We start from the raw sequence: 25,272 nt of genomic DNA on the forward strand, positions 1-25,272 counted from the left end.
CATTATTTAAACTGAAATAATATGTTAACAATATAATAGTAGGTCTCTTGATGTGAATGGCCAAGGCTCGACTCTCAAGGATTCTGTTTTGAAGTCGTGCCAGTCGATTAACTGTGGCTAAGACCAAGGACTCGGAGTGCCGGAGTGGGACAGCGTTTAATTGCGCTGGTTTTGAAGGAGTGTAAGTTAAAGGGTGTATGGAAATGGCAGTGTGTTAAAGCCAGACCTGTGTGATATATGACTGTGGTGTCGCTATAGACAGGCTGGGGAGTTTTTTTCTTTCTAAAATACCACCAAGCCTGGACCATAAACTTAGGTGATGGTCATCTGCTCTGGTTTTACCTTCACATGAGCATGAGAGAGGGGGAATGCATGTCTGGATGTGTGTGTGTGTGTGTGTGTTTGCGCTCTAATGATGTAACACTTGGCCCTGGCTGGGTGGTTCTGAAGGCAGTTCATGGTATTTCCCTCAGTAATTACCTATTCTGCATTAGCACTGATGGAGGCTGGCCCTGACCCACCAGTGAAGTCATTTAAAGCCTTTTCAGACAAAAGCCAATAAAAACCCACCTGCCTGGCAGTCCACAGTCTGACTGGGATACTGAACGGCTTCATAATTGTAAGGAAACTGGTTCTGATTTTCAAACCCGCCCTCTCTGGCTACAGCAGTCTGCTCTATTCACGGCAGCACAGTTTTGATCAGAGGGTGTAATTTAACTCGCTAAAACTTGAAATGGCCTCTGAGCCTGTTTGAAGATGAAGAAGTGCACTTTGACAGAACTACATGTATGAAAAAAACGCTACTTTAATCATTAAGTAGGGTTTGACATTTAAATGGTTGTTTGATATGCTTATGTTTGATATGCTGTGGCTAAAATGTCTGTTCAGTGTTGTTCTTTATAACTAAAACTATTAAAAAAAAACATAAGATGGAATAAGATGAAATAAAATAAAAAATAAACCTAAACGTCTTACAAATGCCTTGACAGGTAAGTTTGTTGAAGTACTAATTTTACTGAAACTAAACTGATTACTAAACTAATTACTTTACATATGAAACTAATGGTATCTTTTTCTGAATGAAGGCCACTGATACTAATACTGGTACTGATGTCTCTATGAAATTGATTTAAAAAAAAAAGAAAAAAAAAAGCATTAATTATATTAACATTACAGTTTAACTGAAAGCTATCAATATCAACATTTTTTTTTTTTTTGAAAAATGATTTAATTTAACTTAAAACAATCTTCAATGTAAAGTATTTGAAAACTATTTAAGTCTTCACTGCATAAATTATAAATGAAATATGGATTAATCCTTATTAAAGCTACAATTTTCTCTGTTACCTTTGTTCTTTGATTAACATTAATGACATCACAGCAACTGGTTTATTAGGCTACTGTGACTTTAAGACCTGCCTCTGTTGAACATTGACAGCCCTAATAAAAACTAAATCAAAATATTTATAAATACTATAATAGAATGTAAATAATAAACCTGAGATGTGAAGATATATTGATCTGTGTCTTATAAGAGGGTCAATGACAAATAGGAGGGTCCGTGATAAAAAAAGATACATTTCTAAAAAATGCACGCTTTGTATACATGTTGATTTCAGATCCTTTAGAAAAAGCTTTAATTTAACTATAAAAGTGTCAGGGAAACCAAGTAAAAGAAGTAATATATTATCAATGTGTTTTTGGGAAGTTACACCATGTGACATTTTACAACCTAGACCTTGTCATAAATTATCTGATATTAGACCTATTGACCATAAAACACGAGGGTCTGCAGGAGTCCTCTCTGATATAATTTCTTGCTTTGTTAAAAAATTATTTTTTTTCTAAAAAAATAAATAAAATAAAAGTTCATGTAAAACTACTTAAGAGTTGCACAAAGTTGCATAATGTCATTGTAGATTAACACTTTGAACATGCACTGATCTGATTCTAAAGGTGCAGATTTGAAATGCAAATTGACGTCTTTAGACTTACAGTATGCTACATTTCTAGATTTTTAGTTCATCTTAGACTACCACAATAATTTAAGGCAGGTTATGGATGTCATAAGGGCTTGACATTAAAGGCAGGGTACTGTAGGTGATTTGCTTCAAAAACATTTTTGTTATGCTGGTTGAAACTCTCTTCACAACCCCAATAGCAATCACTAAGTCAGGGGTAGGCAAGTTCGGTCCTAGAGAGCCGCTGTCCTGCTGAGTTTAGCTCCAACCTTAATCAAACACACCTGAACAAGCTAATCAAGCTCTTCAGGATTACTAAGGCTAAAGGCAGCTGAAGGTTTTTTTTTTCCAGGGTTGGAGCTAAACTCTGCAGGACAGCGGCTCTCTAGGACCGAACTTGCCTTCCCCTGCACTAAGTTAAGTGATCTAGATGTATTTATGTAGCGGGTCTCGGCTAGGTCTCCGCTGGCAGATACATAGATAATCCTCTGCTAGGAGTGCTCTGGAAATATTACAAATATTGCAGAGAAATCAGTGACGCAGGACAACAGTTGCTCATTCTCCATTCACTCGGATTATGTTTATTTTTAACTTCATTTTAACTTTGTATCTGCAATCATGAATTACTTTCTGTTATTTTTGTCTGTTTTGCATTGAAGCACAGGTTATATCCACATTTGGATAACATGAAGCCATATATTCTTCAAAGGTCTATTTTCACATCAATGTATCCTCACATATTTTCCAAACATTAACTTATTAAAGTTTGTATGAAACCAAAAACAACCACTTTTCCTTTAAATCCCATTATTGGTCTCTCCTCAATCATGTCTGCATTTCTTCCTTTAAACACATATCATCTTTGTCCTCTTATTAAAAGAGTATTTTTGTAATAACTGTACATTTTATAAGTGTTCACTTTATACAACAGAATAATTCTCATTTGCAGTTAAGCTGTATTACATTTACACTATAAGAACACAAACTTCATTAATAAACATATCTGCCTCATAACATGGCGCTCAGTTCTATGAACTGAATCTGTATCATTGTAATATTAATGTGCGTGCGCCCTTAAACAAGGCCGCAGCCGTAACTGGTCTTACTCACATTAACATTTTACCTTTTTAACATTGTACTACACACATTGTACACTGAAATAACCCACAAATGCCCTGGAGCCGTAAGGAACAAATAAAATAAACAATCTGCGGACGTCGGCCGCCATTCTCTCAACTGCGTACTGTCAAACTTAACTGTTTACACATTTGACATACTTTTAGCTACAAAAGCACACATCACCGGGGATTCATTTTAGCTTATAAACATTTGTAGTCACATAAAAGGTGTGTAACTAACCTGAAAATATTACAAATATTGCAGAAAAATCAGTGACGCAGGACAACAGTTGCTCATTCTCCATTCACTCGGATTATGAGCTCATCTTGCTCTGCACATCGCTAAATGTCCCAGTGTGACGCTACTGCAGCTACTGCCACCCTGTGTCCGTTTTATGAAATACATGTCATTATGTGCTTTTCATTCAATTATATAAATCAGAATAAAATAAAATATTATTGCAATAAAAGGAAAGGAAACAAATAGTAATAATCTCAACAAAACTTATTTTGTGAGTGTCACATTTACATGTATTTATATCATCTTTGGAAGGCGTAGGACCATATAATGTTCATCCAATCACATCCCTTGGTCCAAGGATGTCCTACCTGTCTGTCAATGTATGTTTTTACATATCCTCACGCACACCCTGTTTGTGCAGACATCACACGTCATCAGCGCGTTTCATGCTATGCAGAGTTAGACAGACGCCAGTCACCGAGCACCACAAACAAAACAGCAGCCACGTTTTACAGTCCCCCCCCCCCTTGAATTTATGTGTTTCAATGCGTTTCAACACTATCAACTCGGAAATGAATCTGCAGCAGTCAGGTGATTCAGGTCAGTGTCTTTAAGTTGTTTACGTTCATTATTATTGTAACGTTATGTGTTTTGAGACATGCGTTAGTTTAACGCTGTCTATTGTGACACTTATGTTTGCTCCCTGCTGTACACTTTCATGTGTTTTAGAGGAGGTGTGGCTCTGAAGTGTGGGTGGGGATTGTATGTTTTCAAAGCTAGCTCGCTATTGCTAGCCTTCTCCGAAAATGACCTACCCTATCTTTAACATTTTTGCTCATGCACCAGCCACTGTGGCTAGTGGTTTTCCAAAGTTACTAGTCCTTAAATTAAAGTCAAGTAACACCAACAATATTCATCCGGAGCAAATAAAACGAGTGAGTAAGGGGAGGCGGGTTTGTGTGTCAAAGATGAGAGAGTGAGAAAGCGCAGCTATTGTGTATCTATTCTGCAGAAAGTGGAAGTGTTTCAGATTTTTCAGTATCGATATGTTATGAAAAATCTATATTTTTTGACAACACTACATTGCACTTATATTTCAGATGCCTTTGTAAAAGACTACAATTGAAAAATGTATATATTATATATAAAATTCAACCTGCCAAAGCGGCTAGTAGGAGTGACTGGGTTACACGCCGCTGCTGAAATCCAACCGCGTTTGGCGGGTTGTCGGTTGTTAATGTCAAGCCCTGGATGTCACGCACTGGACCGAACTGCCTGGAGAGTTTATTTTCCAGTTATCAAGGGCTCTTGGGTCTCAATGTGAGGGCAGTTCACCTGAGAGGATTCATGGATAGCCGAGTGTATCCACATCTTTAGAAGAGGTCAGAGAGTGAACAGATGATACTTCCTGTTTTGGGTCTTTCAGGTTTGAATAAAAAGTGTTTTCCACAGCCAGAATATTGTGAGCTAACAGGCCGGCCCGGATGAGCTCATGAGACACGGAACTGTCTCCTCCTGTGGATTCCTGCGAGCACGACTCAGGAGAGCATCGAGGTCTCGGAAAGTCAGGAAACGTTTATAACAGTTCGGCTTCTGATAAATTCAAACTGACATTTACTTAGAGTAGCGCTTCCGAGTCGCCGCACAGGACGTAGCAAACAAAAACAGACAGGCTGAGATTTCACAAAACATTGGAGAGCTGACAGACAAACAGATGTAGGAGAACTTGATTGGGTTAAGCCGTGAACAGTGAGTGTGGGAAGAATGAAATGTCTGAACATGGCCGCTGGAGTGACATGTTTGATGCAGATGGGAGGATTTAGTGCAAGGGTGAGGCCTGAAGGCTTGCAAATTATGGCGTTACCTAAACTTGAATTCAGATGTTTGCGTTGTAAAGCCCTAATGCTCCTTAATGAACATCTGATTTTTAAACTAAAGGTGAAAGTCTTACATTAAACAGGTCAACACAATAAGAGACAGTGAATCGGTGTGTTTGTTTGGCATGTGTGTAAGTGTGAGTGTCTGTGTAGCAGATGTAGTGCTCTGAGAGTCCCCGGCTCTGTAGGCGGTGGGTGTTTCTGATTGTGTCGGCAGCCATATGGAGAAAGGAGGTTTGGAAACATCCCATTACAAGTCGTACATCAGAGGCCTGACAGCCTCGTTCAGTCCTGTTTTCATTTCAGTCACGAGTGCAGCTGCTCCAAGCCTCCGGATCCCAGCCGCCTCCTTAACCCCTCACACACACACACATCAGAGAGCGGAGTGCCACCTTAAACACTTCATCCGATCGTTATAATGCACAGAAATGTCTGCTGTCTGCCATCTTAAAGTGTGATGAAAGCTGTTTTTTTGCTACTCCTCCTACAGAGTTGGATCGATCTTCACCAAATTTTGCCCAGACGTTCTTCAGACTATGCTTCACATAACCATCTGGATTTTTGATTTTCAAAACTCGCTCATTAATGCGCATACATAATTGGCCATGAGGACTTGCAGTATCATGGCAATGCTTTGGAATATTGAAATTAAACTTAGTTTGTGTCATTATCAAACTGATCTGAGACTGTACCTGTAGAGTTTGGTGACAGCGCCACCTATTGGTATAAAAATCCTACTTAGATGTATCAAATCCCCAATTCATTTTTTAATTGTAACAGATACAGATCTTTTTAAAATGCTTTTTTTTTTTATATTGTTGTTGTTGTGTGTGTTTGACTGGATTTTGTGTGGCTAAATATCTGGGCTTGTAAGGAAGGTTGTTGGTTTGATCATGACAAATGTGCATCACGTCCTCTGTACATTCTTTGGGTCTTGCTTAATGTGATGTGCATGCTGCCATTTCAGTGTTTGGCCACATTTTTGCTGCTTGCCTCGATACTTTCTAAACAGTTTGTTCCCTTTAAATGTGTTTATACAAGGCAGAAGGTCTACGGCATTAATAAAAATATATGTTTTTATAAAAATATTTTTGATCTACAAATTGTCAGTTTGGCATGTGCAAATCATAGCGTGATCCAGCAGTTTGAAACTTTGAAGATCAGAAATGTTTTTATAAAATAATTTTTAGAAAATTTATAATATAATTTTTTGATTTATTTATTAGTTTTTATTTATAACAAATATTTTTTTAAATAAATAAAAATCTAATTTCAAATTTTACGATATTTACATCCTGATCTGAAACTAGCTTTATAAGATATCATTATCAGATTGGTCTGTATTAGTTCAGAAATAATACACACACACACATATATATATATATATATATATATATATATATATATATATATATATATATATATATATATATATATATATATATATATATGATAATGTGTGTGTATTATTTATATTTATGCGAATAAAAGCCTAAATTAAATCTGTTCATCATAAAGCGATCAAGTCTCCTCAGAAAATTTGGACTAAACCACTCAATTCATATGGATTAGTTTTACGATCTCTTTATGAACTTTTTGAAGCATCAAATTTCTAGTTGAGTAGGCTGTCTATGGAGGGACAGAAAGCTCTCACATTTCATCAAAAATATCTTCATTAGTGTTCCGAAGATGAACGAAAGTCTTACGGGTTTAGAAGGACATGAGGGTGAGTAATAAATTACAGATTTTTCATTTTTTAGTGAACTAACTACTACAGTTTATTAGTACTCTCTCTTTATTCTGAATCACCTTACGTAGCTGAAAGGGATAGTTCACTCAAAAATTAAAATTCTGTCATCATTTACTCCCCCTCAAGTTGTTCCAAACCTGTATACATTTCTTTGTTCTGCTGAACACAAAGGAAGATATTTGGAAGAATGTTTGTAACCAAGCAGATCTTGCCCCCCATTGACTGCCATTGTATTTTTTTTTTTTTTTCTACTTTTTTTTCTAGTCGAGATCTGCTTGGTTACAAACATTCTTCCAAATATCTTCCTTGATGGGGAGTAAAAGATGACAGAATTTTCATTTTTGGGTGAACTATCCCTTTAATAGGTTTAATCACAAGTATTGTTTTGTTTCAATACAGATAAAACAGTGATACTAACTGTTGTGCTCAGTTCCAGAGCTCTATGAACATGAGAGATAAAGTTAATTCAGCCAACCACACGGTGGTCTAATTTTCACAGTCCCTCAATTCTCCCAGAAGTAAAACAAACAATCCAGTGAAGATGACTAAAACGGTTCCTTCTCTCTATCAGCAGGGGCAGTGAGGTGAAATTCAGAAACATACTATGCATCATAAAATACTTCAAATTATTCCAAAGTTGGACACTCAGGATGAAGCTTATCTCACTTAGGGGAGCACTTGATTCTGAGCGTGACAGAGCAATCTGAACATCTGTTTCTTCAAACATACAAGATAAAAACATGTTCAGTTCTCATTGCCCCACATTTGTTAATGATGAAAATGATTGTAATGCCAGAAATGGTTCTTGCTGTTCTCAAGACGAGCACAGCATCCAGAAACCTTCTCCCGTCCCTGAGCCAAATTTCCACTAGAAATCAAAAGTTGGAAGGGCTTATATGTTCGGATCTTCCAGTAAATCAGGTTGATCAAATGAGTTAATGTCTGACTGGCAAGCATCATCTGTCATGCAACTCATGTTAGAACTATGCCAAGATCCACACTCACACTGGCGACATCACTCTCTGACTCCTTTTTTTTAACCGGACGGCCTCTTTGGAATCATGTTTGTTTCTCATCATTTGCGTTTGACTATAAAGCACTGACACGTCTTCTGTCGTAATGGGACAAATCACTTCAAAACACTTTATGATCACTGTATTTAAATGTACCGTGTGCATTTTGAGTGACAGTGCTTGGAAAGTTCACTGATAAAAGCCAGAGAGGAAAACTGCTCTGCCTGGGAGAGAACGGACTATGACTTCACTCACTGGTTCTCCTCAAAAGCACCTCTCTCTCTCTTTCTCTCTTTCATTCTGTCATTGATTTGTCTCTGCATTACAGAGTAGCCTGACGATGTCATGATTTGTGAGTGCACTGACAGCAATGCTTTGAGCCATGCCAAATTTTTATAAAATTTATGTTGTGATTAATCATACAGACATTTTTAGGTGACTTTTCTCTAGACAATTTTGTGCTGAGAAAGAAAAGCACAAACCAATATAGAAATATATACACAGTCAAACCAAAATTTATTCAGACACCTTGAACATTTCATTCATTAATACAGTTTATTCACAGTAGTTAAAAAAAAATGGTAATAAAATATGACAAGATCTCAGTTAAACTGGGTCAGAAAAAAATCATCTCAATTATGTCAGATAACACTTAAGCAAAACATGGTCAGGTCAAAGTGTCTGAATAATTTTTGGTCCCAATTTTTATTAATTTTACTGGTAGTCCACTGTATGAAGAATTTTTTGGTATAATATGCCACATTTTACTTTATTTTGCTATCCTCACTTACATAAATGAACTATAGTGTCAAAAATGTAAAAAATGTCTGAATAATTTTTTGTTTTATATATATATATATAATGTGCATGCAATAATACAATTGCTTCATTTTTAATAAGGGTTAAAATATTTATAAATATTATAATATAAGAGTGTACATAACTGCAAGTTTTTTATTTGTTTAATAACATTTTTTTTTTTTTCAGTTTATTTGCTTCTTTTTCATAGTACCCATATTTATACTATTGGTTGAATTTTTTATTTTTTATTTTATATATATATATAAAGGCTATATATTTCACCTCTGGTTGGATTGTATGTTTTAGTCATGAGCTCTGTGAGTTTAGAAAGCATGAATGCGAACTTCTGAGGTCTGACTTGAATTACTAACAAAAGCTGACAGCGCCCTCATGTGGTCATGTTTGGAATAGGATGGGGGGGGGGGGGGGGTTAAATATATGCAAAGTATAAAATTATGTAAATTGTTCTCCATCACATACCTGTGGGATCACCTCATTTAACTGTAATGGCCTCATCATTTTAAACAATGTTATGTTATTACTGTGGCAAACTGTGTTTGTCATTACAACTGACATACCACTAGGTGGAGATGTTGTAGTCTCTAAACCATGACAGGCAAAATATAATATTCCAGTGGTTGGAAAATTAAAAGATAGACAGCTGATTCTGTATATTTCAGCTACTAAATAATTTGTCATCTTCCTATTAGGTTTCCTGTGCTGCTGTTTTCAGTAAGGCACTTTAAAAAATGTTCTAGGCTTCTTTCTTTTACAAATAATTCCTCTATACAGCCCACTGTATTCACTGAATTACGCAATCAGATGTCTCTTTATTCAACTGTATAAAGCACACATGGTAATGACAAAAAAAAATGTTGATTTTGGACCAGAGAATCATGGGAAGTTAAGTGCTCTGAGTGCTGTGAGTCAGGGCTGAGAGGAGAAATAAAACAAACACAGCCCTTTAGGTTTAAACCTGCTTCACTGGACATGTATATCACAGCACTAAAACTGCCAAAAATGTATCATCTTAAGTCTCTGCAAGCCTATTATCTGACGCTACAGAACAATGAACTAGGATGAAATGGAGTTATCACCTAAGGGCTGATATGTGTGGGAGAGAAAGCAAGAGCTTTCTGGAAGGAAGGCGGGGAGGAGATGCCCTGGAAATCAGTTTGGGAACACTGGTTGCTGGAGGAGGAGGCAGCGAGTTATATTAAAGTAGAGCATACACAGATATTCTGTGTTCTGTGTTAGAGGTCAAAGTTTTAAATGGCTGTATTCTGTTGGATTTCCAGAGATCTTTGTGGATTTAGATATAGTTTGGAGTAAAGCTCTACAGAAGCAGTGGATTCATGAATTTAGTCATGAACTGAGTAAATAATTCAACTGTTTGGAGCTCTACAGTATTGATATTTCAGAGGTTTTTGATTCAGTGTCTGTTTAAACATCATGTTGAGATGATTGAGATGGGTTTAGAAAATGTAAAAAAAAATCATTTTAAAAAATGTTATAGATTAGTGAATCGTGTATAGTTTAATTTAATACAGGCAGATTCATACTGAATGTTATCAATTACCCAATATCTGAGGTCACTGTTCTTCTATTGTTTTTCCTCTCTGCAGCCTCTCTGTTCTCTCCTCTCCTACTTGAGCCTCTTTGACTTATCTGGAGCATGTATGAAGGATCCCAGCAGGACACCAGGTTTGTGTGGAAGAATGGAGGAGGTTGGGATGACATAGATACATTACGGGGAATTGGTACAAGAAGCATGAATGAGATGAGGTTACCAGGCACTTTCTATGAATAGGGTACAGTTTGGATAAACAATTAAAATCATGCAACATCATCATTTTGATACCATTTGTTGATATTCATGTAATAGTAGTAGCACACAATTTTTTTTAACTATTTAATTTTAATTATCAAAAGCATATGATTATAGTTCACATTCATATATAACCACTGATCAATCAACCTGATCTCACTGCAATTCATACGTATTTTACCAGGTGACTAATTCATACGAATTCATACAACCTCACATCGTACATATTTAACGACTTGCCAAATTCGTATGAATTCATATGAATGACCTACCCCTAACCCCGCTTCCTTAACCTACTCATCACCGGTGTTTAGACAAATCGTATGAATTCACACGAGTGACGTCATACAAATTCGTATGAATTAGCCACCTCGTAAAATTCATACAAATTGGTCGTGAGATAGCGTTGGATCAATGCATGTACATAGAGCATCAAATATGGTAAATGCAAGTTCAAACGTGCATGCTTAACAAGCCAGTGAACTAATAGAGGGGTGGAACTATGACGGCAGTCTCGCTGGTTCCCTCGACAATAGGAATTTCCCATAGGCTTTTGGATTATCACAAAAAATACGTTCTGTAATCAACAAAGGTTTATGATACTTACACCTTTTGTCCATCAAGCTAATTTTCACAGATGAACACAACTTTTATGAATTTTGAAGCCTAAATGCAGTCGCCAGAAGCAAACAGCTAATGTTTCAACTTCACCAACTTGAATTAGAATAGTTTGTAAGAGCGCAGGTATACGCATAACTAGGTGGTAAAGTAGACAGAGCTTACCTGTTTGCCATAATGACATTTAATGTCACGGACAGCCTCTGAAGTCCGATTTAGCCACTTGTTTTTAAAAAAAATTACAGGTAAGTTAATACCGTGATGTATTTTATGTCGTATAATAAAACGTAAAAGTATCTTAAGCTTGTGTTTACCATTAATTTTTTCTGCAGTAATTAGTTTATCCACAAGGTGGCAACGGTGCCCTGGGGGCGTCAATTCACAAGGTAGTCAAAGAAAAACTGCATAAACAGAACAGGGGTGCGTTTCCCGAAAGCATCGTTGGTGAACTATGGTCGCAAGTCCCATTGAACTCTATTGGTAACGACGGAACTTACTACCATAGTTCGCTTTGGGAAACGCACCCCAGATCGGAACGCATGCAAGCTACAGCTACTGCATTTGTACAACTCTAGCATGAAAGAATACAAAGATATTTACACTAATTGTAACTCAATGTGTACACGGTGCTCATGCAAGACAGGAGCTTGAAAGAATACTCGGAGGAAGAGATTGCACAGATGAAAATAATCTGTGAAAATAATCTCAGTTGACCTCAACAGTTATTTTGCCTCAACAGAGGATGTGATTGGTTAACTGGACTAACCAGTGGATCAATTTCATTGCACAGCATCTCAAATGTTGGTTTGGTCATTCTGAAATGCCTGAACCAAAGTCTGTCATCAAAATGGTTGGGTATAATTATCTCCCAGAACGGTCTCACACTTACTCTGCAGTAAGAGCTGTGTATCTGATTTTGCCAAATAAGACATATTTTGTTGATCCTGGAGCAACCTTCGAGTCTGAAAATTTAGTCTTAACCCTATTCCTACCCCTAAACCTAATCCTAACCATAATTTATCAATAAAATCAGAGGGGAAAGATAGGTGAATAACATTGATGTAGAAGCACCTAACCCTGGTTGCGAGCCTAAACTTGACAATAAACGGTAAACTTGTCCCTCAAATCTGATTGGTTGATTGGAATGTTGTTCCAGTATCAACAAATATGTTGATCCAGGAACATGTCTTACTTGGCAAAATCACGGTGACCGTGTAGATCCAGACCAAAAATGATAGTCACGTGTGAAGTAAAAGAGATTAAGAATATTTTTCCCATTATTTTTCAGCAGGAAACAGGTAGTTTTGATGTTTTCCAAAACAATATGTGTCATAAAGGCAGGAAATATCACATACGCTCCATGAAATACTCAAGAGTGTTAGAGCAGTGAAGAAGAAAACAGCCATGCAGTGAGAACAGAATAAATTCAGAGCACATCACCCCATCATGGGATCCTTCCAAGCTTCGTATAGAGTCTCCAGGGCTCTCCTCATCTTCAGAGTTGAAGGAAATCCCGTGTTAAAGCTCCTCTGCACTGCGTGATTGGGAGCAAACGGATAAACATCCACCCCATGCTCATGTTTTCCATTTTTGCTCCCAGTAGTAAAGAAAAACTACAACATTCCCAAAAAAGAAACACAAAACCTACACACAGCACCCAAACAAACACAGACACACCCACATCTGTCACCAAAACAGCAGCTTTGAGATATGTGGTGAAGATTCCGATGGGGGAAGAAGGCCTCTTCTTGTTTTCTACACGTCTAATCTCTGTAAGCCTCATCGCTTCCAGAGCATTTTGATGTTCAGATAAGGGCACATCTGCACCCCCGGAAACCTTAAACCTGGTTCCTCCGCAAACATACCAGGGATTGTCAGTAGCTTGCACTGAAGATTATAGAAAGATTACTGAGGGTCAGAGGTCAGATAAATGTTTCACTGCAGCTGATTGTGTTGAAAATACATTCTGACACCTTCAAAGGGGGTTAACCTTATGACTGTAAATATGCCAGGTATCTGCTGCTGTATAAACATGCAGCCATAAAACACTTTAAATGAGCTGTTCGTGTCCGAGACCGATAAGGACGTACTGCAATTTTTCATTTTTTCTTCTTAGAAAAAATGTTAGTGTTCAGAATGTTATGCTTTATAGATCCCTTAAGAGAAAATCTCTGGAATGTCCAGAGTAATAACATCCATTTCCTATTTGTACAGCTTGTACCATCTGAAATGTATTGCGTTTAAAGTTGAAAGCACTTTTACAGTGAGTGGGAATGTTTTTGGAATCAGCTGTGATACGTCTGTTCCATTTTATTAATATGATTAGCTTATGCTTTATCCTTTTTTAATGTTACTAAAAAGCAAAAGCTGTCATATAATGATAAGCGTTCCTGATGTAGAAGAAACTGTAAAATATTTTAACAAAGTAGTTGTTGCTGAGGAATCACGATGATGCTGAGGAATAGGCTATTGTGACGAGCAGGGCGAGCGAGAGCCGTGAGGGAACGGCGCGAGGCCGGTGACGCGAGTGATAACGAGCATCACCTGCCAGGCGCACCGGCCTTGAGTCTCTCACGGAGGAGCTCCGGGAGCATAATAGGAGGAGCGACGACAGTGAAGGACGAGAGAGGACCAGGCCTGGATATTATTTTATGTTTTATTATGTTTGTGTGGCCGGCAGACGTCCGCGAGGGTCTGCCGGCATTACTTTCGTTTTGTTCTTTGTTTATTTTGGAATTAAAACTTTGTTTGAACGTTCACCGGTTCCCGCCTCATTCTTCCCATATTTACGAACTACGTTACATTGGTGCCGAAACCCGGGAGGAAGGAGGGACATGCTGTCGGAGAGCCCTCGTTGCTGAGGGGGATCGCGGTGCTGCGGAGTTCGGGCAGCGCGGGAGTGAAGACCGCGAGAGGCTTCCCGAGGCGGTGGTGCTGGAGCCTTGCGAAAGGTGGGGCGGAGACCCGGATGCCGTGCTCCTGGGACGAGGTGGGGTGGCTGCCGTCCTGGAGGGAGCGGAGGAGTGCCGTCGTCTGCCATGGGCCGGAGCCTGCTACCGTCCGCCATGAAGGGGAGGAGCAGGGGACGGCGGACTCGCTGCCTGCTGCCCTCAACCGGAGGAGCCATCGCCGGCCGTCAGGAGGCGGTCGAGGATTGGGCCGTCCACCGAGCGTTCAGTGCCATCACATGGCACCGCGAGGAAGAGCCTCTCGGCTGGCTGAGGACCGAGCGGCAGTGTGTCTGGGAGCCGGACCCAGAATTTTTTTTTCTCTTTTTCCTCTCTTCCCTCTCTCGATCTGTCGCTCCCCTTACTTCCGTCTCCTTTCTCTCATCTCGTCTGTCCTTACCCCCAGGTGCTGCGGCCGCCGAGACAGGCCCCGGGGGGGGAGTAAGCGCAGTCGCGGGACTACCCCCCCCGCCTGCGAAGGGCGATGGGGGTATGTGACGAGCAGAGCGGGCGAGAGCTGTGAGGGAACGGTGCAAGGCCGGTGACGCGAGTGATAACGAGCATCACCTGCCAGGCGCACCAGCCTTGAGTCTCTCACGGAGGAGCTCCGGGAGCATAAAAGGAGGAGCGACGACAGTGAAGGACGAGAGAGGACCAGGCCTGGATATTATTTTATGTTTTATTATGTTTGTGTGGCCGGCAGACGTCTGCCGGCATTACTTTCGTTTTGTTCTTTGTTTATTTTGGAATTAAAACTTTGTTTGAACGTTCGCCGGTTCCCGCCTCCTTCTTCCCATATTTACGAACTATGTTACAGCTATATTTATATAAACCGTAAATCCATTAAGTATATCCATTCATCCAGAAAAAGAAAGAAATTAATACATCTATTCAGCAAGGATACAATAAATTGATCAAATATGAATATCTGAACGATCATGTGACGCTAGAGACTGGTGTGAAAATTCAGTGTTGCCATCTCAGGAATAAACATTTTATTTTGGTGTGACATTTGGCATGTCTTTGCATGCATTTATCTACAAACATGTCAGTACAAATGCATTGACTCAGATATTTCTATGGTTTTGTGTACATCTAAATGTGAATGTGACCCACATCAGTGATTCATCATGTGTTGGTGCCCAGGATGTTTTGGATTTGTATGTTCCTTAAATTTTGTGTGATAGGGGAGGTGAGTGTCTGGATGTTTCCATATCAAATCTTTTATACGCTGATCACGTTCAGGGATACTGTGGGCAAATATGAGATTGTAGACTATGCAAAGCACATCTGAATTTTGTAATGACTGTTTTGTCTCAGATTGGCACACAGATACTCATTAGACCGCTCAGATCAGACCCAGTGACTGTGGCATGTCTGTTTTCTCTGCACTAAATCTTCCAACTGTACTTGGCACTCTAATTGAAACTGACTTTATTTAATCAGGTACTGTGGAGCTGAAAGATTCATGTACAGATCAGCCATTTAGTTGATCCCCATGAGATATCCTCTTATCCTGTGAACATGCAACTAATGGAAAATGCTGAATGAGAAACAAAGGCCGACATGGTCTTATAAAGAGGATGAAAACCAAAAACCACCAGGATTGATTGTAAGGATTAGCAAAAGTGTTTCTTGCAAGGTTTAGCTAGTTAGCATGACCATGCTAGCCCCTGCTGATACAATGACATAACTAGGGTTAAAAAAAACATTTCTTGCATACAAAAAAAATTTCGTAAGTTGAATACGGAATGTGTAGGATGTAGCGTATGCGTTTTGAACTACGAGAGGTGTTACTTTTTCTTCGTAAGTTGAATACGGAATGCGATCTGGCGGAAGCTAGATATTTTACTTTATAATTTGTTAAATATGGATATTTTTCTTACACAAACGCATCGCTTTTTCTTCAGAAGGCCTTTATGAACCCCCCCGGAGCCGTGTGGAGTACGTTTATGATGGATGGATGCACTTTCTTGAGCTTCAAACTCATTTGTCCCGCTCACTGCCATTATAAAGCTTGGATGCATCAGTATATTTATTAATATAACTTCATCAGAGTGTTCATCAGAAAGAAAAAAGTCATATACACCTAGGATGGCTTGAGGGTGAGTAAAGCTTGGAGTAATTTTAATTTTAAAGGTGCCCTAGAATTAAAAATGTATCTCAACATAACACTGTTACGTAAGTCGGGATCATTAATATGTACGCCCCCAATATTTGCATATGTCAGCCCATGTTCAAGGCATTACACAAGGGCAGGGCGTCTGGATGTGCACAGCTGAATCATCAGACTAGGTAAGCAAGCAAGGAGCAAGGACAATAGCGAAAAATGGCAGATGGAGCAATAATAACTGACATGATCCATGATATCATGATATTTTTAGTGATATTTGTAAATTGTCTTTCTAAATGTTTCGTTAGCATGTTGCTAATGTACTGTTAAATGTGGTTACAGTTACCATCGTTTCTTACTGTATTCATGGACACAAGACTGTCGTTATTTTCATTTTTTAAACACTTGCAGTCTGTATAATTCATAAACACAACTTCATTCTTTATAAATCTCTCCAACAGTGTGTAATGTTGGCTTTAGCCACGGAGCACTATCAAACTCATTCAGAATCAAATATAAACATCCAAATAAATACCATACTTACGCGATTAGACATGCTGCATGACGAACACTTTGTAAAAATCCATTTTGAGGGTTATATTAGCTGTGTGAACTTTGTTTATGCTGTTTAAGGCAAGCATGAGCTCCGTGGGCGGGGAGCACGAGATTTAAAGGGGCCGCGCAGCCTGAATCGGTGCATGTTTAATGATGCCCCAAAATAGGCAGTTAAAAAACTGAATAAAAAAAAATCTATGGGGTATTTTGAGCTGAAATTTCATTCAGGGGACACCTTAGACTTATATTACATCTTTTAAAAAGACGTTCTATGGCACCTTTAAAATAACTAATCCTTTAAGAAAAAATATTTGATAATTTTCCACAAAAAAAAAAAAAAAAAAATCATATACTTCAAGTGTCATTGAGTGGAAAGGGAACAGACAGCTTTCTCCATGTATGGTAGACGTCACTGATCTAGCAATATCTGTGTGCTTGAACTTTGTACAGACAGTTTTCGGCCCATCCAAACAGTACGCAAAGTTGCGAAACTGAAAGTGCTGTAATGTCTCTGTTTATCTAAAACACACTATCAGCCTGTGCTGGTAGCAAGAATCCAGCGGTTTTGTCTGACTCAAGCGTTACGTGTTGGTTCCCAGCAGATCGTGACTGCTCTTACAGTGCTGGAAATGAGTAAGGGAAGCCGCAGTCAGTGTGGGTGGCCTGGCAAACAGAATATCAGCAGGCACTTTACTTTACGCATGCTGGTGAGAGCCTGTGGTCGGGACAGAGAGCTTTTATACACGCAAAGGTGGGAAGAGGAGAGACGCATGGTTTTCATATTTTACAAGGCCATTTCATGTGTCCTTGCTTTTAAGCAGCTGGCAATCTGTATACACTTTCAAAATGCTATGGGACATTTTTGATTACGAAAGGTGCCAATGTGACAATCCAATCCAAGTGCCCTTTTGAAAAAACTCTTGAGAATAATAGCCATTCACCTTGTTGAAGATTATTAGCAGATTATTAAAGTGGATTTTGGGTGTTAACTGGTCCATACAAACCACAGCTTCATTACGTGAATAAGGTTTGGACTGAACTTACTACTGCAGTTTAAACTTTTGATTGCGTGTGAGAGGATTTTAAACTAACAGGGCATAAACAATGCAGTTGCACATTAACATTTAACAGTGACTGTAAACAACTCTTATCATTTACAGATGTAGGGCTTTAGAAAGACCCTGAACTGTAGCACTTTAGCACTAATTGTAGTTAAACTAGTGTCCTGCAGGCCAGGAATGATGAGAGAAATTTTAGGTAAGAGCCAAGGTCATTCTATTCAAACCAGAGATGGAATGCAAAACATCCCAGTATCTATTTTATCCATAGGAAATTTTTGGATCTGGAGCAGTGATGGTTTCATATAAGAACAGAGCCTTGAATATGTTTTTGGTTGATTGTGGAGGTTAACTCCTTCTGAAACACTGGTTCATACTTTTGTGCCCAGATGACATAAAAACAAACATAACATGAGTAATCTTTGATTTGATTTGATATCGACAGAACTTCAGAAGTTAAACACAATTTTCAACCTAGGCTTATTGTGAAACTGTTCTTCACTGCCGTTTCCAGCTGAATTGAACACTAGTGGCAATTGATTACTATGATTACTTTGGCAAAATATTGATTAATAATGCCTTATTTTCACACGGTCCATTCCACAATACTACGTTGTGACCTCAAAACACTTTTACCATAGTTCAAGATTTGTAAACCAATACATTTTGACATTAGTATCACATAACCAGCTCAATATACTTGGTTTTTCTGAAGTAGTAAACTTGCCTAGTACAGCTTTTCACTTGTGATGAGGAGCACTTGGGTCCCGTGACACATGAGTCACGATAAAAGAGCTCAAAGACTTGTAGAAGCAGCTAAAATGGCATGTTGTAGAAGCAGCTAAAATGGCATGCTTTACAAATTTGGCACACAGCTAGGACAGTCTGTAATCATAACAAATTTGGAATGTCCAACTCAAACCCTCTAGCACCACCAACTGTCCAAATATTCACTCACGTTTATGCTAATAACTTTTGAACCGTAAGGGCTAGAAACAAACATTTTCCGCCACTTTTAATTTTAAAAAAAAAATTTAATCCTTAGCCGGTACTCAAATTTTCTGAATTATTTGATTGAACAAGATCATCTTCAGACCATGCCGACAAAAAGATATGAAATTCAAGTTTATTAGTCAAACGGTTCTAAAATAACGTGCAAACATATTAGATGTACAGCCTGCCAAAATGGACGTAAGGCTCCATTCTCCACAACGCTTTAGTGTATTCTTACCAAACTTGGTGTGTTATGACAACCATGACCTGAGGCTACCTGCAGTTTCGGCGCAGTGCCACCTAGTGGTCAGGAGATATTAGAAATTGGCTTTTTTGTCTTCGGCGCCATGCCCTGATGGTACTCAAAAAGTCTTGTGGCAGCGCCACCCTGTAGTCAAAAGTTATAAGGAAATTTCCAAAAATGCTATTAACTTTTGATTGTATTAGCCTGTTGTAATGAAACTGGTCTTAATAAATTTCTTGGGTCATGCCGAGAACATAGTTACCAATTTTGCCATAGTCGGCCAAACTTCCTGTCAGACATTTAGATTTTCTTAAAAAAAAACAACTTTTTCTAAGTCCTCCTAGACCGTTGGTCCAATTTATACCTAAATTGAATCGTATCATCTTCAGACCATACCAGCAAAAGTTATGGATTTTGTGTCAATAGACAAAACTGTTTTCGTATACCGCAAATTTGATGGCATGATGCCAAAGCGACTCTGAGGCTGTATCTCTGCAATGCTTTAGCATATTGACACCAAACTTTGCATGTGTCATTGTCACTTTACTCTGACCACACCAAATCATTTTAGTCACAGCACCACCTATTGGTAAAAAGTGATAAACCATTATAACATATTATTAGTGACTGTATTTATGATTTTTCAGCCATTTTGCCTAAAATCAGTTTTTAATTGCTCATTGTTGCAGCTGGTCTGACACTCCCAGCCATGTTGGCATGACTTATCGTGTTCTTTGTACTTGGCCCTGATAATTGCTGCTTGCAGCTATATTTTTTTTTCTTTTTTAAATGTATTTATTTAATTTTTATGATTTAATTATTATCTTTTCATCAATTTACAAACCCCCCGCAGTTCCCTCATGAACAGTTTGGGAAATCCTGACCATCGTATGACAGACAGTTTGGCTCAAATAGACTCAGAGAAAAAGAAAATGGATATTAAATCAATCTAAATTCAATCAAAAAACTTTTTGACGTTTTACTCATTTTCCATGTTGCATGGTAACAGCGATTTGACTTTGTAGGGCAGAATAAGACCAAGAAAGTGTACAAGACAGTAAATACATTTTGATTTCATGTGGATTTTAAACTGAACAGAAGATGATCATAGTTACAGAGTGTAAATATGTCCAACCACTACAGAAATGTCAGATTCATGTGGCGATGCCTGCCTGTCTGTCTATCGGTTTCCTGTTTGTAACACTACATCCTAAAAAAGTGAGATGCTCAGATGAAGGTTCATCAACCCCGAGTGTCCCTCCTGGTGCATGAAAAATAACAACTCTCTGGCAGAGGATCAGACACTGCCTCAAGCAAGGACTGAACTATTTCAATAAAACAAGGGCATGCTTTTACTTTGATCTCGCAAGATCTTACTGTGTGTGTATTCATTTTTTTAGTCTTTGCTTTGATTTAGTCTTCAGCTTCTGTCCTTGTGTTATTTATAGTCATTGGAGATTACTTTCAGTATTCCAGTTACTTTTCCTCAAATGCTTTTTCAAATCTCTTTTACTTTCCCTTATTCTTTTGTTCATGACAGAAAGACACATTTGGTTGCTGTAGACTAGAGGTGTAAAGAGTACCTGAAAACCATACTTGAGTAAAAGTACAGATACCTTACAGCAAAAAAAAATGACTCTATTACAAGTTCCAATACAATTTGAGTAAAATAATCTTAAGTAAAATTAAATAATAGTCAAAGTCTGCTTGCACTGGACGTGCTGGTTTTGGCCTCATCATTGGCTGCAGCCACGTCCTCATCTCATATATGTAACACCTGCGATTCACAACTACCTGCTAATGCACTCGCATTCAGGTAAAGTATAGCCTTGTTGACAAATTTGGGCGAGTGAGAGCAAAACAGACAAAACACACAAGACAATGCCCTGTAGATGGTGATATCACTTCTTTGTAGCATAAATAAACTGCTGCAGAAAAAGTTAGGAGCCATGTAAAATGTAACGAGTAATTGCATCACTCATTACAAATGTATTGGAGTAAAAAGTACATATTCTTAATTAAACAGTCAAGCAGAGAGTAAAATATCTAATATCTACCTTGGTTCCAAATGCTGTAACTTTTGATTTCTTCATGCGATCACCACAAAATTTGATCCAGATACAGCTCACTTTTAGAGGAATATCACCAAAAAAGAATGATCCCACTACCTTATTTCCTTCATGAGATATTCCATTTTAAATTAGAAATATATGTAAATTTTCCCTATTTTACACTTTCTTTCTTTCTTTTCCTTTTTTGCCATTTATTTGCAGTTTCTTACGGAAGAGGATTAGGGCCAAGCAATAATAAAAAAATAAAACCATCTCGAGATTAAAGTTGTTAAATTTCGAGAAAAAAGTCTAAATAAAATGTTGAGAATAAACTCATTAAATTATGAGAAAAAACTTGTTAAATTTTGAGAAAAGGGTCGAGATTAAATGTTGAGAATAAACTTGTTAAATTATGAGAAAAAACTCGTTAAATTTCGAGAAAAAATTTGAGATAAAATGTTGAGAATAAACTCGTTAAATTATGAGAAAAAACTCGTTAAATTTCGAGAAAAAATTTGAGATAAAATGTTGAGAATAAAGTCATTAAATTACGAGAAAAAAGTTGTTAAATTCGTTAAATTACGAATTTGTTCTCATAATTTAATGACTTTTTTATAAAATATTAATAAATTTTTTTATTGCTTGGCCCTAATCCTCTTCCATAGTTTCTCAGCATAAGAATGTCCAAATTAAATTTTTTTGATTAAAAAATTTTAAAAGTTTCCTTTCAAACGATACCAACCTTTTGACTCTCCTCGCTATAGTTTTGGAGTTACGTGTCTTTACTTTTTTGTGTCACTCAGAAAAAAAACCCTCTGAAAATACCCACAGGAAGCAAGATGTTTATCATCATAATTAATATATAATACAAATTTTGAAAAGGAGGATCTCAGAAAGGTTGTGATGGTATCTCTTTATCCTAACCAGCTGAACGTGTAAAACAAGCTTCAAAATTGGCCTGTTAGACAACAGTTAGTTCTGGTCATTGAATCTGATTGGTTGATATTCTCTGGTGTTTTTCACTGTTTGTATCACTTCGCTTGTCTGTGTTCAATGCGTTTCAAGCTGTCAGTCTGTGTGTTGCTTGGCAACACATAACGGTTGATCATGCTTTGGGTTCTTTTGAAACTATTTTCAAAGAACAAAAATAACAAAGCTGGCCATGTTGTGCCTAAAATGCAAGTTACTCAAAATGAAAACTCTGTCGTTATTTACTTACCCTCATACCTTATCAAACCTTTATGATGTTATGGTTCACGGAACACTCCAAATGACCATGATCAAAATCATCTTTATGACTTGTGGTCAACATACTGAACAATAGCTTTGTGTCACTTTCAGAGCTTCCCCTTTAGAGAGCTTGAACCAGGATCTTTAAAAGGATCTTTACTAAATCTTTTATTTAACTACTATATTTAAGTGAAGGAGGTGTGTGAATGTAACTTAAAAATATAGCTGCGAGCAGCGATGGCGGGCCCAAGCCCGGTGGCACCGCCACCCCGGTGGCTTCAGGGCAACTGTGCACAGCGGGCAATAGGCACTTAAAACGGTTAAACATCAAAGGACTATTTCAAATTCACTCCACATTTACTGCACTACAAGGTGCCACTATAGAGCCCCTCCTCCCTGCCCATTTTCAAAGGATTACATGTGCCAAGTTTTAACATTATTCTGATGAATTTTGAAGCAAATCAGGTAAAAATAAGAGGGTCATCTCAATGTATGCTGAAAGTGACACATTTTCTGCTTCCAGTTGGTGGCGCTATGACTTTGAATCACAATAGTCACATCCATGTGATCAGCCTTGTACAACGAAGACTAAGCCGAAGTTTCATCAAAATCAATTAATGTATGCAGAAGTTATAACACTTTGTTTCCCTTTTCTTGCCATAAATTCGTTGCCTCGCCACGGCCAAACCGTTTGAGATATCCAAAATCCGTTTGCAATTAAACAACTTCAATGTGTTAGCAACAAGTTAAAAAAAGCTTGGTGTAAATTGGATAAACCCTGTAGGAGTAGTAGTATAAAATTCATAGCCTGTTTTTTCAAAAAATTAACATTCAAACCAAAATAGCTGACTTCCTGTTGGTCGGAGCTAATGAATGTAAATTAGAAAATTGTCCGGCTTGATGAGAACAATATGTGTACCAAGTTTGGTGACTGTAGGAAAAACAAACCCCCCCACTTTTGTCAAAAGGTGGCGCTACTGAGCCCCTCCACCACGCCCATTTCTATGGCTTTGTCCATGTCTACTGGTTGACAATATTGATGTGTGTGTCGAGTTTCATGCAATTTGAAGCATGTTAAGAGCCTCAAAAACACTCAAGAATATTATTACAGTTTGACCTGTTGCCATGGCAACAATATTTCAAATATCAAAAATCCTGTCATAGGTCTACATCTGCTGTGTATTGACATTACACTGATGAAGTTTGAAGCAAATCAGGTAAAAATAAGAGGGTGATCTCAAAACATTTCAAAAAGTGATACACTTCCTGCTGCCAGTTGGTGGCGCTATAACTTTGACTCACAATAGTCACATACATGTGATCAGACTCCTATAACGAACACACTTGTGAAGTTTCATAAAGATCAATATATGTATGCAGACGTTATAACACATTTCCTGTTTCCTTTTTCTCGCCATAAATTCGTTGCCTCGCCACGGACAAACCGTTCGAGATATCAAAAATCCCCTGGCAATTTTTAATCATCGGTGTCTTGACTTCATGCTGACCGAGTTTGGTGGCGATCGGATTAATCGTCTAGGAGGAGTATATCAAATTCCAGAGCATGCGTTTTTCAAACAACCCTTAATAGCTGACTTCCTGTTGGCGTGACGTTTAACTTAGAGCACGAAAGTTGTTCGGCCCGATGAGGTCTATATGTGTACCGAGTTTCAGACTAATACGTGCAAGCGTGTTTAATATATGGACCAAATTTTCAGACCTTTTTCAAGGGGGCGCTGTTGAGCCCCCCTGCCGCGGATTCCAATGTGTGTGCCAATTTTCAAGAGTTTTTGAGCATGTTAAGGCCCCCAAAAAGCCCCGGAAGACGGAAAAAAAAATAAAAAAAAAAAAAAAAAAAAAAAATAAAATAAAATAATAATAATCCTTAGAAAAACAAGAGGGCCCTGCGCGAATTTTCGCTTGGGCCCTAATAAACTACTAAATACAGAGTAAAGATGAAAGGATGTTCCTTTGATCACATCACTGGATCATGATTGGTCTAAATACAGCATAAGAATATACATACACAAGCCAAGGACTGGTCTACCACACTCAGGCGATAGTGTTTCCATGACAACTCAAGAGGACCATGAATGCAGAGACGAGCCAGTGCTTTCTCTGGTCATCTGTTCCTACTGTATCCAACAGACACACAAATACATGAAGTCAAGGCCCATTTGTGCGCTTTCAGATGAGTTTAACATGGTGAGTTGAAAAAAGAGAAAAGGGAAGTCACAAGATATTCTAGCAGAGAGCAAAACGGATATCAGCTCATTACTATACACATCAAGAATAGAACAGCAAAATCTCCCAGCATACCATCTGTACACTATCACTATCTCACAGCAAACAAGCAAAGCATATTACTTTTATACACGGTCTCATAATTCACTTGCTGACAGCATTTACTTGAGTATTTCCTGCTTAATTGAATGTTTGCATGTGAGTGCTTGAAAAGTTGGGATTGTCTTGTTATTCTGTTTAAGACATAAAGGTGAAAAGTCCACACGCTCCACACTATTGAGCCAGTTCTGTCTGCCAGGATCAGTGTTTTCCCGCACAGATTTGACCTACTTCCAAAGCTGCGTCCCACACATCTTTGAGAGAGAGATAAGGAAGAGGAAAGATGTGATGAGAGCGAGAGAATCATATAGCTGTCTCTCAGTGGGAGTTCTGAAGGGTTTTCTGCTTTCCTCTACCATCAGCAAATATCATCTCTCTTGTACACATTTCAAATATCAGCTATAAACATAAGAAATAGGTCAAATAAAAAAAGAGAAAATTTTGCCATTTATTATTTTGAATATCATTCCAAAGCTGTAAGACATTTTTCTTCCATAAAACACAAAAATAGTAATTTAGCGACATATCAA

At 38.1% G+C, this 25,272-nt stretch overlaps 2 long non-coding RNA genes across 3 annotated transcripts in view; one reads left to right on the top strand and one right to left on the bottom strand.

The window, feature by feature from the left end:
* LOC125274826 overlaps window positions 1-13,077 on the bottom strand; it is a 34,932-nt gene extending 21,855 nt beyond the window's left edge. Inside the window, exon 1 of one of the 2 annotated variants that reach the window (XR_007186327.1) lies at window positions 12,648-13,077. This is a non-coding gene — a long non-coding RNA (uncharacterized LOC125274826). Of the gene's footprint in view, window positions 1-10,340; window positions 11,633-12,647 lie in introns of those variants that run through there. The other variant, XR_007186328.1, reaches the window with a different exon arrangement.
* LOC125274827 overlaps window positions 9,219-25,272 on the top strand; it is a 50,826-nt gene continuing 34,772 nt past the window's right edge. The window contains exon 1 of the long non-coding RNA XR_007186329.1: window positions 9,219-10,465. This is a non-coding gene — a long non-coding RNA (uncharacterized LOC125274827). The remainder of the gene's footprint in view (window positions 10,466-25,272) is intronic.

Source organism: Megalobrama amblycephala, linkage group LG9, assembly GCF_018812025.1.
Source record: "Megalobrama amblycephala isolate DHTTF-2021 linkage group LG9, ASM1881202v1, whole genome shotgun sequence".
NCBI classification, from domain to species: Eukaryota; Metazoa; Chordata; class Actinopteri; order Cypriniformes; family Xenocyprididae; genus Megalobrama; species Megalobrama amblycephala.